Raw genomic sequence first — 14,279 nt, 5'->3', positions numbered from 1 at the left:
CGCTGGAGGTCGCGGTAAAGAAATTAGCACACTTGCATTCTGAAGAATATATCATATTAGCAGGCAACTGTTATCTATTTTTCTAATAATAGTAATAATAGTTTTAATATTTTTCGTTACGATCGGGACGTCATGTCACAGGAAGTAGCTAATTGCGACTGAGCCAATGATGCGGACCTCCGCATAATTTAACCACGTGCGCGATGGCTGTGTGTCACTTCCACTTGTATTTTCTATTCCGTGATAGTAGCATTACATTCACTATATTAAAATTGTAGTAGTTAAGAGAATATTATAGTTTAGTGTTTTGTTTTTTATTCATAATAAAATAAAATACGCAAAAATTGTAAACCGGAAAGTTATTGGCTGCGTTCCCACAGACACAATGTACCGGACCGAGCGAGTTGTGATTGTAATCTTCCTTATAATTTCTTAATTGATGCATTTAGTATATTATGTATTGTGTCCGCACGGTACTGGTGTACATGTGTATGTGTGTACATACGTGTAAATATAACCTCTGTATACATATTATAATATATTTAATATAAAGTGTAAAGTTTTAGATTTTAAAACGTTTTAAATTATAATAAATTTGTAAAAAAAAATACAAAAAAAGATAAAAATAAATAAAGACATACAGTGAGTATGAAGTGGAAAGCTATTTGGTTTTTTTATTTAACGTCCATCAAGTAGGACCTAATCAGGTATTGAAGACCATCGTCCGTCGCATTCGGCTGCGCCACTGCTGTAGTTCAAAGGACTGCATCTATAACGGATCATCAACATCATTTATAAGGCTGGGTCCAAGTAACCGCACGACGGCGATGGATAGCTATGGAACGTAAGAGAGAGTCCGTGGTGATGCGAATGAAATAGGAGAAGGAAAACTCGGCCGGCTTGTTCGCCGTCGTTATTTATGTGTATAGGTTATATATATTACGTGCGGTGTGAGCACATGAGTAACTAAAGGGTACAGAGAGTATGCCTCTTAAGAGCGGGCAAAATTCTTACCTATGTTGGTAGAGTTGTCACACAAAATGTAAGGAGAAATAAAAAAAGACATTTTTTAAATTAGCTTTTTTGTTGGGTTTGGTCATCGATATTAAATAATTCTAGATAAAAGATTTCATACATAAGTCTCAATTAAAGGTGTTCGCTAAGAACCATGACGTATTGATAAAGATGAGATGATGAAAATCCTGGTTGCAGCGTCACAATATGAATAAAATATTGTTGCATTGCAACAGAAATTATGCAGGTCTACAAAATTTTAGCTCAATCAGATATCGGGAAGTGTTATAAACGCTACTTACGAATATGAACTTAACCTTGTAAGGCCCAACCTAAACTTAGATCGATATAAATTACGAGTTACGACCCAATGTACTAAAAATAGACGCAATAGTTGCGGCTCAGAACTTTATATTAGTAAAAAAGTATTTAAATGAAATGTTTTTGTAGTGAAACTTCTTTAGAATCGTTGTGATTTGAATCTCGATGAAACGAGAAAGCGAGATGATAATTATGATTTCAACAATATGGATATCGTATCCGAGGTTCTCGAGGGTGCAGAGAACGAATGTGGGATCATTTTTGAAATCCAAGATGGCCGCCGCGCAAAATTATCATTTCAACAATATGGATATCGTATTCGAGGTTCTCGAGGGTGCAGTAAATGAAATTGGGATCATTTTTGAAATCCAAGATGGCCGCAAATTTATTTTTGGGGCTATACGTATGCGTGATAGTTTTAATGATAACCCTATTGCTAATCAACTAAAAGGCATCTTTCAGAAATCGTTGTGCCACATGGAACTAAAATAGTTGAAATCAGGAAACTGTGTGCTAACGGACACTAGAAAACGTCGGTATTTTGATGTGTTCTTCCTCACTGCATAATATTAATACAACTGCTCCATCTTCACAGACTGATAATGCAAATGAGAATGAAAGTGACTGTTATATTATAGATAACTTAGAAGAAAATGGAGGCATAATGTATTGTTTACTAGATCATAACCAAGCTTGTGAATATTAGTATATTCATTGAGATTCATTCGTTCCGACTGGCCATAAATACCGTTACAATTAAAAATAAACAAAATATTACATTTGAATTTGGAATCTGTCAATTTTTTGATTGTTCATTGAGTTTTCTCATTTTGGCGCCAATACATTGTACAATATCTTGCAATATTAGAATGGAGTGGGGTTATAAAAAGAACCAAAGTGCTGTGATTGCATTAGACAAAGTAGGTATGGAGCCAAATTCAATATTTAAAACTCTCCATACACTTTAAATGTTTCAGTATTTATGGCAAGACTAGGTATTATCAATTCTTTACTTACCCATTGTAGTCCTTGGGACAGTTAAAAAATATGATACATTTTAACTTTTTCTCATATTATTCATGCATACAGTACATTAAACAACCATTTTATTAATATCATAATATTGCTTTTAATGTTAAAATATTCAAGCTTGCAATTAACAAAACAATGTGTCGCGTCAATTCTCTGTGCGATCGTCAACCGGGTATTTCCGGTTCTCGCCGCGTACGCAACAAGCGGCCAGTGGACACTCACACTTGCCCCGGATCATTGTAGTGGTGTAGTGGTACTGTGTGAAGTGGTTGTATGAAGCTTACTCTCTGTCCTTTAGTTACTCATGAGGTGCAAGTGCGGGCGTCGGGCGAGCGTCAAGCAGGCACTAGGCAGTCAGGGAAGAACCATCGAGCGAGGCGGTTGAGTCATATCATATTATAATCTTAAGTCTTTATGAAGTGTACCTACAATTACGATTGGAACGTTTGCTGCTAATAATGATACCGTGTTTTACTTGCTGTCCTGAGCAACACCCACAACAATGGAAAACCACGAAGATCCTTACCATGTGATTGGCCTTGTCCCGTGATATAAACCTATAAATGCACATACACTACATTGTTACCTCACATCAGTTATGTATCAAGATAAGGCGGGAAAGTTTTTTAATGGAATGATGTTGTGACAGTTGAAGGGCAAATGCATTAAACAACTGTTGTCTGAACTTGTACTTGAAAATTGTTAAACGTAATCTAGTATTTTAAAACCTTTTGAATGCTTTATAGCAAAGTAGTTTGTTTTGTTTCAGTGCTAGTGTAAGTACCAACCTAATATTGTCATGTAAACAAATATGTGTTTAAAAAATAAATAGGTATTATATTATATAAGAAACAGTTCACATCAAACGCCTCGGCTCGTTTTATTTTAAGTGATTATCGCAACCCTGCGTCCTTCTAAAAAAAGAGGAATCAGAAGAGGATTTCGGAAAAACGGTTGGCTGACAGACCCCTTTTTCATAGCAACCTTTTAGTTATAAGATCATCATCAAAATCAGCCAGAAGACGTCCACTGCTAGAAAGGCCTCCCCTAAAAGAGGTCCACGACGATCGCTCCTGCACTACCCTCATCCAACGTATGCCGGCGATCTTGACCAGATCGTCGATCCATCTGATATCGGGGCCTACCAACACCGCATCTTCCGGTACGTGGTCGCCAATGGAGGACTTTTCTGCCCCAACGGCATAACTGTCCGTCGAACTATGTGCCCTGGCCACTGCCACTTCAATTTTTCAATCATTTGGGCTATGTCGTATATAAGTATATGAGAGGGGGCAAACCCGCAAGAATCTCACGACATCGTAAGTGGTGAGGCAACCGCCTATGGACATTCGCAACACCAGGGGCCAAGAGATGCATTGCAAGCTTTTAAGTTGAGAGTATTCTCTCTCAACTTAAAGTACCCTATGTCGTATCGGTTCGGGGAACTGCAGCGGGTAATTGATTTCACAAAGTGTGCGAGGCAAGAAATTTCTCGCAAAACGAGCAGTTGTAGAATGGCTGACGTCAACATGAAGAAGCGGGTAGAAGTTCGAATCTTGAATGTAAGTAGGTGGAATTCTGCTGCTGGTATCGTTACGAACATCTGCTATGCTGTGCTTAAATAAAGTTCAAAATATATACAAACAGATATGTTATGAGAACTAGATATATTAGATATAAGAGATTATAATGATTATATTTTAACATTTAAAATTTTATCAAGTAATATTGATTGTAGTCAACTTTTAGCTTTATTAAATTTTTCTGTTCCTAGTAGAATCTTGAGAAAGAATGACACTTACTTTTCTACTCAATTGTTGAAAACAGGTGTGTATCATCACTCCCCTATTTTTAGGCTCAGCGAAGCTACTAACAACCAGATAAACTGGATTGATTTATATAATACTAGTTTACTATCTGTGGCAAGACACACTAAAACCATGTTTATTTATAATTAGAAATTAAGATGTGTTGATTAGTTAGTTAAATATTATTATTTGTTAGTTAAGTAAATATTGTATCAGTTTCATAGTTTTAATATTGTAAAAAGGGTTCGCCCGTATATAATAAATAAATAAATAATGAGAAATAGAGAAAAAATTTGTGTAATTATAAGTATGTCATGTCACATGCATATAAATTTAATCGATGGCCATCTTAAGTTTCCTAAAATGATTTTATTTTCGTTCTCTGCCGCTCTAATAATCTTAGAAACAACTTGGATTTCAAAATTTGATCCAAAGTTGTTCTCTGTCATTCTGAATAGCTAAGCAATGACTCTTTTAGCCAATACTTGACTTTGGGATATTTCTGTAGAAAATTTGTTTTTGATAATTGCCATGACAGGCACCATATCTAGCAATAGTTTTTAATATTTGTATTAAGCGTTGCGTGTTTCGTAACCTTTTGAAACAGTAATATTATACGTACATTTTCATAATAAAACAAAAACTAATAAAATTTTACACAAAAAAACGCTTCAGCATGGAAACACTTCTGACTCGAATTCTCGGCCCGTTCCTGGGGGTCTATTCTCTTTCTCCGAAACGAAACTTCGTAAAGGAACGAAATTAAAACGAAATTTTGATTGTGACCCTACTCTATTTTGTTTTCGGACACACCGACGAAGTTCGGAACAATAGACAATATTCGTGAACGAATGGTGTACGATTGAAATGAACACTACTTTAATCCAACTAATCTGAAGAGTTCTATTTCATGCCAATGTTGGGTTTAGTACCCAAAATTGGCATGAAATAAATAACAACCAAAAATATCTGTATTACAGTTCTTTGTTTGAATTCTTTAAGAAGTTTTCTAAAAAGAGTTCTCAATTATGCTGCTAATAAAAGATTTTTTATAGAGCTTTTTAACACACCTCGCAATCGCGATATAGTCTTATACTTATTTGTTTTTTTTTTCACTAAAAATATTGCCTCTACTTCCACTCTACTTCTTTATTATTACCATCCTTTTATAGGGTAGGTACATCTTTTGCTGCTGCACATACTATGATGAAGCTATTTTTTTATATGTCTAAGTAGGTACTCTTTGTTAGTAAGTTTTCCTATTATTATTAAAATAAAATAAAAAATAAATTTTGTTCTTTTATTAATAACAAAAATGAAACTTGTTATAAATGTCACTGAAGAGAGGAATACCACTACTGTTAGAAAGGAATAATATAAAGTTCTAACTTCCTTTCTAACAGTTGTACTAATGTAGCTCATGCCCTTGAACCTGCCTGTAGAGCTTGAGGTGAAGCCGCAGCTGATTAAGAGGGAACCCGCCTGCTTCTTCATCCTTTGTCAACTCGGGAATAATAATACCACTCATGTTAAATAACTTATGTAAAACACAGCATGCTATAATTTATTTTATTTTCTAATTCCCTACAAACTCTAAGTCGGGAATTTCACTAATATTAAATAGATTGCATAAGTGACGTCGGTTACTTCCACGTTCTCAATGTTCTTCACATAGAGCAGCCTAAATTAAAAGAATTCTTGAAGCCATTTCAAGCAAATTTGCAACAAAATCCAAACAAACGAAAAACAAAAGGTAACACTTTTGATTTCGTCGATTTGAGGTTAAAATTCCGGACAAACAGCTGTCAAATACCTTTTTCGTTCGTAAAGTAAATGAATTAGAGTAGTTTTAGAAAATATAAATATCAAACAATGTTCGTTCGGGACGAAACGTCGGAACGAATGGAAACTCGTGATTCTTCGATCGAAACTTCGTCTTTCGTTGAATTAGAGTAGACCTACAGACGAACTTACCTTACTTGAAACTTTCTAAATCTCGCTTGCGAAGTGTGTTAAAAGCACTTTAAAAGATGATTTATTAGCACCATAAATGAAAACCATTTTTAGAAAACTTTTAAAAGATTTCAAAGAAAAAATCCTGGTAAGGATTTATTTAGTATATATTGGCATGAATTTGAAGGGGTGGGGGGAGGGGTCCCCTTTAGCCTCTCCAGCACTCCCAGGGTGAGGACACTTTTAGTTTCAGATTTAGATTTTTTTTATATCATAAGCTCTATATCATCAAAATTTATAAATAACATTCAAATGACACAATTTCGTTAGTTTTATTAATTACTTAAACTCGGTATATTACTTTGAGTCTTCTAGATTCTGTTGTTTGTAATATTATCTATAAATAAATATGTACTTATGTTCTAACTTAACCTAACCTACCTTTAGTTTCTGGAAAAGGATTTGGATTATTATTATTTTATATGAACAGCATCATTTTTTTTGGTTCTGTTCGTCCATCTGGACAGGCAAAGGGAACCAATGAACAGAATCATAAAATATTTCTCATTGCAATCACTAACTGTCAAAGTCAAACTTCATAAAGAGGTTATCATCATCAATGAAATATTTAAAACTTTAAAAATTCATATCTCGTAAAGTAGATGTTTCCTCACAAAATGAATACCACCGTTGGATTCCTGATTTTGTTGTCTTGTTTTATCAAAAATCGTGCCAATGGATTCTAAACTCAAGCCAAAATCTGAAGTACTAATTTGACATGTTTACATTGTGCATGTAATATAGATAATTTTGGTTGTCATTAGTTAATTCCTGCAGCATGTTAAACATAAAGAAAATGGATAAAATACGACACACAAAGATAAGAGGCATCACCAAAGCTACAAACGCTTTGACCTTCGCCCAAAAGCGGAAATGGCAATGGGCTGGACATGTAGCGAGAATGGCTGATAGAAGGTGGACCATAAGAGTTACCCAGTGGAATGGTCCTTCAGGCTAGAGGAGCAGGGGAAAACCCTTAGCCCGCTGGGAAGATGATCTGAAAAGATTAGCTGGTATAGACTGGTGCTCCATAGCACAAGACCGACAAGAATGGGCATCTTTGGAGGAGGCCTTTACTCATACAGGGGTTCTTGTTAACCCATAAAATTGTTTATATTACTTATATTTTAATTTAACTCTAAATAATTAAACTAAATTATTTAAAAAACCAAAAGTAAATTACAAATACAATGTAAATTGGTGTTTACTGTAAAAAAAAAACTATTGTTAACAAGAAATAAAAAGGCTTATTATTATATTATTATTATTATTAGTTAATTCCCATCGTTGGCATGAAATAGCACTAGAATCCTCGAATTAGTCGGATCAAAATAACATTCATTTCAATCGTTCACCATTCGGTCACGAATATTGTCTATGGTTCCGAACATCGTCGATGTGTCCGAAAACAAATTAGAGTAGGGTCACTATCGAACAATGAAATTCTATACATATGGACATATCATTCGCAGTCTGACAGTGGAACGGCAAAAGTGTGCTTAAAGACAACGTAAGCACACTTTTCTCCTTAGTCGTATGTCAACTGTGTGTCAACCAACAAGCCTAAATGTGCTATAAAAAGTGCTTAAATAACACATTAACGACTCAAAAAAAAAGATGGTGTGACTTATCATCGGTAAGGTTATTTTATTAATATAAGATTGATATGCAAAAAGCGTAAGTAATTTAATAAAACTAATATTTTTATTTTATTTTTTTATTAAAAATATGGTATTAATTATTGACAAGTTCCCAGACTTGTCAAAAATGAAAACAATGGAGTTGCTTTTTTTAACCAACTTCTAAAAAGGTGGAGGTTCTCAATTCGTCGGTATGTTTTTTTTTATGGAATAGGAGGACAAAAGAGCGTACGGGTCACCTGTTGTTAAGTTATCACCGCCGCCCACAATCTCTTGCATCACCAGAGGAATCACAGGAGCGTTGCCGGCCTTTAAGGAAGGTGTACGCGCTTATTTTAAAGGTACCCATGTCGTATCGTCCCGGAAACACCGCACAAGGAAGCTCATTCCACAGCTTTGTAGTACGTGGAAGAAAGCTCCTTGAAAACCGCACTGTGGAGGAGCGCCACACATCCAGATGGTGAGGATGATATCCTAACTTGTGGTGTGTCGTGAAAAGGTGAAATGTGGCGACAGGAATCAGGTTTACCGGATCCGAACTGTCACCTTTTTTTTGGATCGGATGGCTGACTTCCATGAGTCAGGGACTACGCCTTTAGAATAAGAGTGCCGGAATAAACGCGTTAGCACCGGCGTCAAATCAGGGGCAAACGTTCTAAGCACGATTGGAGAAATGCCATCCGGCCCGCTCGACTTCCTGATGTCCAACGAAAACAGCTCGCCTAACAGTTTTCTGTCTGACCTGTACTTCAGGCATAGAGCTCTGACACCGCGGGATGGTCGGCGGTGTTTTTACGTTGTCGTCAAGAGTCGAGTTGCAGGCGAAAAGGGCGAACAAGAGATCGGCTTTCTCTTTTGCCGTATGGGCCAGGGTGTCATTTTTCATGTGCAACGGTGGCATGGACGGCTGGCTGAAGTTACCAAGAGCAGCTTTCGACAACGACCAGAACTTGCGTGTTCCGGTCGGATAACTGGAAAGCTGCTCGCCGATTTTGACGACGTGTTTTGCTTTGCACGGGCGATTTGCCGCTTAAAAAATCTGGAGGCACGGTTGTATTTCCTCTTAAGAACTATGCAGTTCGGATCCTTTGTGCCCAGCGCCGCAACCCAAGTTCGATACGCCTGTTTTTTTGCAGTCAGATGCTGCATTAACTGACGCATCGAACCAGGGCTGTGATCAGTCACCGATCGGTACTACAGAGCTTGGTATAAAAATATCCATGCCCTGAAGAATCACATCGGCTACTGCAATGGCGCAGGCACTAGGATCATCCGAAGGGAAACAAACCCTGCCCCAAGGGTAGGATGCAAAAAAGGAACGCATCCTATCCCAATCTGCTGACTTGTAGTGCCAAACGTGGCGGGTCGCTGGTGGTCTGCGACGTTGGCGTCGGATAGGCACTACACTCCTGACCAGGCATTGGTCGGACGTCCCGAGAGGGGCGTCGACAAAGACCTGGTAACCATCGGGATGTGTAGTCAGCAGAAGATTCAATAAGGACGGCATGTGGCTATCCACATCCGGGAGCCGCGTTGGTGACTCAACCAATTGGGACAGACCATACGCCAATGCAAAATTATGCACAGATCGCCCTGCGTAGTCTGTGGTACGTGATCCAAACCATTCGGCATTGTGCCCGTTGAAATCACCCAAGACTACGATTTCAGCTGAGGGGATCTGTGCAACCACGTCGTCAATTGCCGCTTGAACGCAGCCCATGAGATGATCGGTTTCTGCGTTACCACTATGGGACCTGTAGACACACGCATAGATGCGGACGCGGTCCTTTAAATCTACGCGGAGCCAGTGAGTGGACAGGTCCCTACCCTCAAAATTACCGAGACGGCGACAGCAGATATCCTCCCTAACGTACACACATAATCCGGCATGAGGCAAAATTTTAGATAATGTTTTTTTTTATGTTTATTAACTCAGAACTTTCGACTGGGTGAACCGACTTTGATAATTCTTTTTTTATTTGAAAGCTGGTGCTTCCATGTTCCATGTTACTAGAATTAGATTTATTTATTAGATTGTATAAAAATACGCAATTATTTTAAGTCTTTTAGTGTTTTTGAAGTCAGCTGTTTTTTTTAAAGGCCTAGTGCACAATGATTAGAAATGTTGTATATGAACAGAACATACTAGTGCTATTTACACGTTATCACGGAAGTATATTAGTTATATTATATATTACTTACCTAGTGATAATTGATACTTATTTACATCGCAAATATGTAAAAGCTTATATTTTTCAGCTTTCCCATACACGAGATAATGAAAGAGAATTGGTGCCAGTTGGTAGCAAAAGAGAGATGTGAAGAAATTTACAAACCAAATAAGCATATTTTCATTTCACATTTAAAATTTGACAAAAGCTGTCATACAAATAAATGTTGATATCCGCTTACACTACATATACCAAAAAGATACCCTGGAAAATATATCTAAGTCTAAACGACAAATTTAATTTAATTCAAGGAACTTTTAAATAACCAGTTTAACTAATTATTTTATGTAATTAAAAATGTTATATATGAGTATTAGTTTCTCTCATTAAAGGTTAACCTTAACTTATTAAATCCAAATCGCTTGAGAACGTAAAGAAGTAACAAATTTAAACACAAGCCAATAAATAAACATACAAACATTCCCCTTTATACTTTGAGTGTGATTTTTGATTAAAAACGTAAAAAACCTCCGACTGAATAGATCTTGATCGGAAAAGGGGACAGACGGACGAACGTAAAACTTATAGCAACCCACTTTTTCGTATGGATTTAAAAAAACCTAACTGCTACTCCAATGATGTCGCTGTCCAAATCGGGTTCTAAATTCAAAATGCGCAGCTGAAACTTAAATAGTGTTTACATTGCTGCCTATTGACCAATAATTATTTAAACAACTGGAGTAATCGATCGAATCGATAAGCTATCGAAGCTTCGTTTAAATTTCGTTCGTTTACGAAGTTTTGATTCGGACAAAGAGAGTAGACCCCCACTTGGTTTCGTCAGGCTAAAATTCCGAACAAACAGCTGTCATATTCAATTTTTCGTTCGGAACGTAAATGAATTAGAGTAGGCTTAGAAATTCGAAATGTCAAACAATGACGTTCGGGACGAAACTTCGAAAAGAATGGAACCGTAGTAGGAAACACCCGAAACTTCAATCAAAACTTCGTTTTTCGCTAAATGAGAGTTGACCTACTGTTCCTTAACGTTTGCGGATGACACTTCACTCAAAATTAATATAATAAGAAACCAAGTTATAAGTGAAATAAAGAACGATATATCTGATATCGTGAGCTGATTTACTGCCAATATATATTATTTAGGTACCTATTGTTCAACAAAAACCAAGCCAACAGCAGAATCTTAAAATTTACAGTACAAACTGTACTAGACGTCCAGCTTAAAAATGCACTTGTGACCACATAAAAAGAGTTAACGCAATCAACGATATCTTGGAATAATCGTAGATGAAACATTAAGTTCTAGAGAGCACGTTGCTTCTGTCTCAACTCGTTTAGGAATATTAGTATACACTATTAAATTGCTTCGAGAGTCCGTCTAGCTTTCATTATTAAAAAACATCTACTTAGCCCTTCGACAGTCAATCATAAATTACTGCATTCTAGCCTGGGGAGGTACAAAATTCCACCAACTACATAAAATTGGAAAGAGTGCAAAGAGCTGTGTTAAAAGTCGCTTTGAAGAAACTGATTAGATACCCAACGAATGATTTGTACAGCGACGCTCAGGTGCTCAGCGTTCGAAAGCTTTACCTGATAAGAGTGGCGATGCATGTCCACAAAACAGCTCTGAACTCAGAAGAGTACAATACTTTGCTTAAAAACCGAGTTTCCAAATTTCCTGTTACTACTGTAAAAACTGCATTTGGGTACAAAAAGGTTTTTTTGTACCCCCGGATTTATAATAAACTAGTCCAGCTATGTAAATTTAAAGAACACTCCATCTTCAAAGCTAAAGAGCTTCTATCAAATATTTAATACAACTGTCGTATATGGAAACTAAAATCTTCTTAATGTACAATCCTTAAAAATACATAATATATACACAATACACACACTTTCACCTACATATACACACAATACTTGTATAGTTATTACTTTTAGTTTATTTCTTTATATGATTAGTCAAATTTTAGTAATCAGCTTGTTGACACTACCCGCTTGTATATCTATATTTTCTGTTAATTCTACTATTTCCCCCACGAGACAGGCAACGCCTAGTGTGGGGGTCAGTATAAACCAAGTAAGACAAATTATGTAAGATGAATTCACTTGTGCTGTTAGATTAATGGTAATGATGGATTGTGGAGCGTTTTAATTGTCTTTCATCCCTGACCAGATTGTAAACAGCGTTTGGCGGGTAGTTGCGCATGCGTGTGGTGCGTAAACACGCCGTTACTCTCAGTAAGCCGTGGCGCGTGCTCGAGGCCGGACGTGTCGCGCGCATTCTTGATATCACACCGCATTGTCGCGACCGCAGTCCGCACGTGTGCTATGTGAAATTGCTTTTCACGGTTTTCTTTTGTTCTATACGTGGGCGAGTTTTGGATATATTCCGGAGGTAAAGTTTTAATTAAGAGCGTCCTGGAATAGCCGAGCCTTTATTATCGTGTGTTATATTTACAGGGGTCATATGACATAAAGTGCCCTTTCTATTATGTATTAGTTTAGAAATTGAGATATAGTTCAATATGTACATAATATTTTAATATAATGTGCAATCCCGCCGCCAATAAACTAGGTAGCAAGCGGTCGCCGCACAGCTCGGCACTGATCTCTATGCGGGTATCTTATAAAATTATTCAATTGGCTACATATCTCATTGGTACATTTACAATACGTTATATATTGGAATAGAGTGAAGACGTTGATGATATAAGTATCTGTAAAAACCCGTAGGTCTATTAAACTTTTAGGAATACTGGTGGTATTGGTAACTCTGACAGTACCTATGCCTAAAACTTAAATAAACGTCTTGAGTGTTGCAGCAATCTTGCCACATGACAGCTGACTTATTAACCGATTTAATAGATAGTCACAGAGGTTTATTTTTAACCGACTTCAAAATAGGAGGTGGAATGGTGAAACATACCGACGAATTGAGAAAATTCGTCGGTATCTTTTTTTCTATGTTTGTTACCTCAAAACTTTCGACTGGGTGAACCGATTTTGATAAAGCTGGTGATTCCCGTGTGGTCCCTTTGTAATTTGGTCCAGATCTGACAATGGAGTTCTCAATATCCATGAGAAAACCATAAAAGTCTTAAATTTGCTATACATACGTATAGCAATGGATGATAAATTTACGAATAACTCAATATCGCGCCAACCGATTTCGATGATTCTTTTTTTATTGGAAATGATATACTTCAAATATAGTTTGGTTAGTTTCTGATCACGGAATCCATGACAAAGTAAGGGAACTCTTCAATTCTTAGGAGCAAATTAACGATACTCGGCCGAATCTTTTTATGCTATCCGGATATAAATCTAATTCTAGTTACGATTATTGTAATTTTTGGAGTTGGTGTCATCCAAGATAGGTTTGTAACTACATACATAGTTATAGGTGAGATGTGCTTGAGTCGTGAGAAGGCGAGAGGCGAGAGCAGGTCATGGCGGAAGGACACCGATTCCAAAAATAATAATAATCGTAACTAGAATTAGATTAATTAATTAGATTGTATAAAAATCCGCAATTATTTTTATACTTTTTAGTGCATATTATATCTATTGTTTTGGAATAGTGTTTTTAAAGTCGGTTGTTTTTTTTTTAATATTTTATTTTCGCAATGAAAGTATTTTATTCATTATTACTTTCAACATTAAATCGTGCCAGTTTATTGCTTTTTTATGGAAGAGGATTACAAACAAGCGTACATGACATCCGAAGTTAAGGGATCACCGCTACTCACATTCTCCTGCAACACCAGAGGAATCACAGAAGTGTGTGAGTGTTACGCGTAAGCAAGCTCATTTCACAGTTTGTTTGTAGGTGGCAGAACGTTTCTTGAAAACCACACTGTGCCAGTACATTAACATATCCAGTTGCTGAGAATGAAGTCGAGTGTCCTACGAATTTGAAACCAGCCGGCGGGAATCAGGTTAAACAGTTCATTGGGAAGCATTGCCTTGCTCTGTTTATCATCCTCAGTTTCTTAGAAGCAATTTGGTTTCGCCTGCCAGATAATTGTAGAATTGGCAATCGCTTGAGATTATGAAATCCAGTATTCCGATACTCAAATCAAATCAAAATTACTTCATTTATCTAGGTCAACGAAATGAGACTCATGAATTTCAAAAGTTCTGTTCTTTTAACCAGTTACCACCATCTCGGAAAAGATTTAGCTTTAATGAAAAGCAGTGGCAAGAAACCCATTACTACTCTTTTAAATCAACATTTACGGTTTCATCAAATT

The sequence above is a fragment of the Leptidea sinapis genome, chromosome 19 (assembly GCF_905404315.1).
Source record: "Leptidea sinapis chromosome 19, ilLepSina1.1, whole genome shotgun sequence".
In the NCBI taxonomy this organism is placed as follows: domain Eukaryota; kingdom Metazoa; phylum Arthropoda; class Insecta; order Lepidoptera; family Pieridae; genus Leptidea; species Leptidea sinapis.
This window is presented reverse-complemented; position numbering follows the sequence as displayed.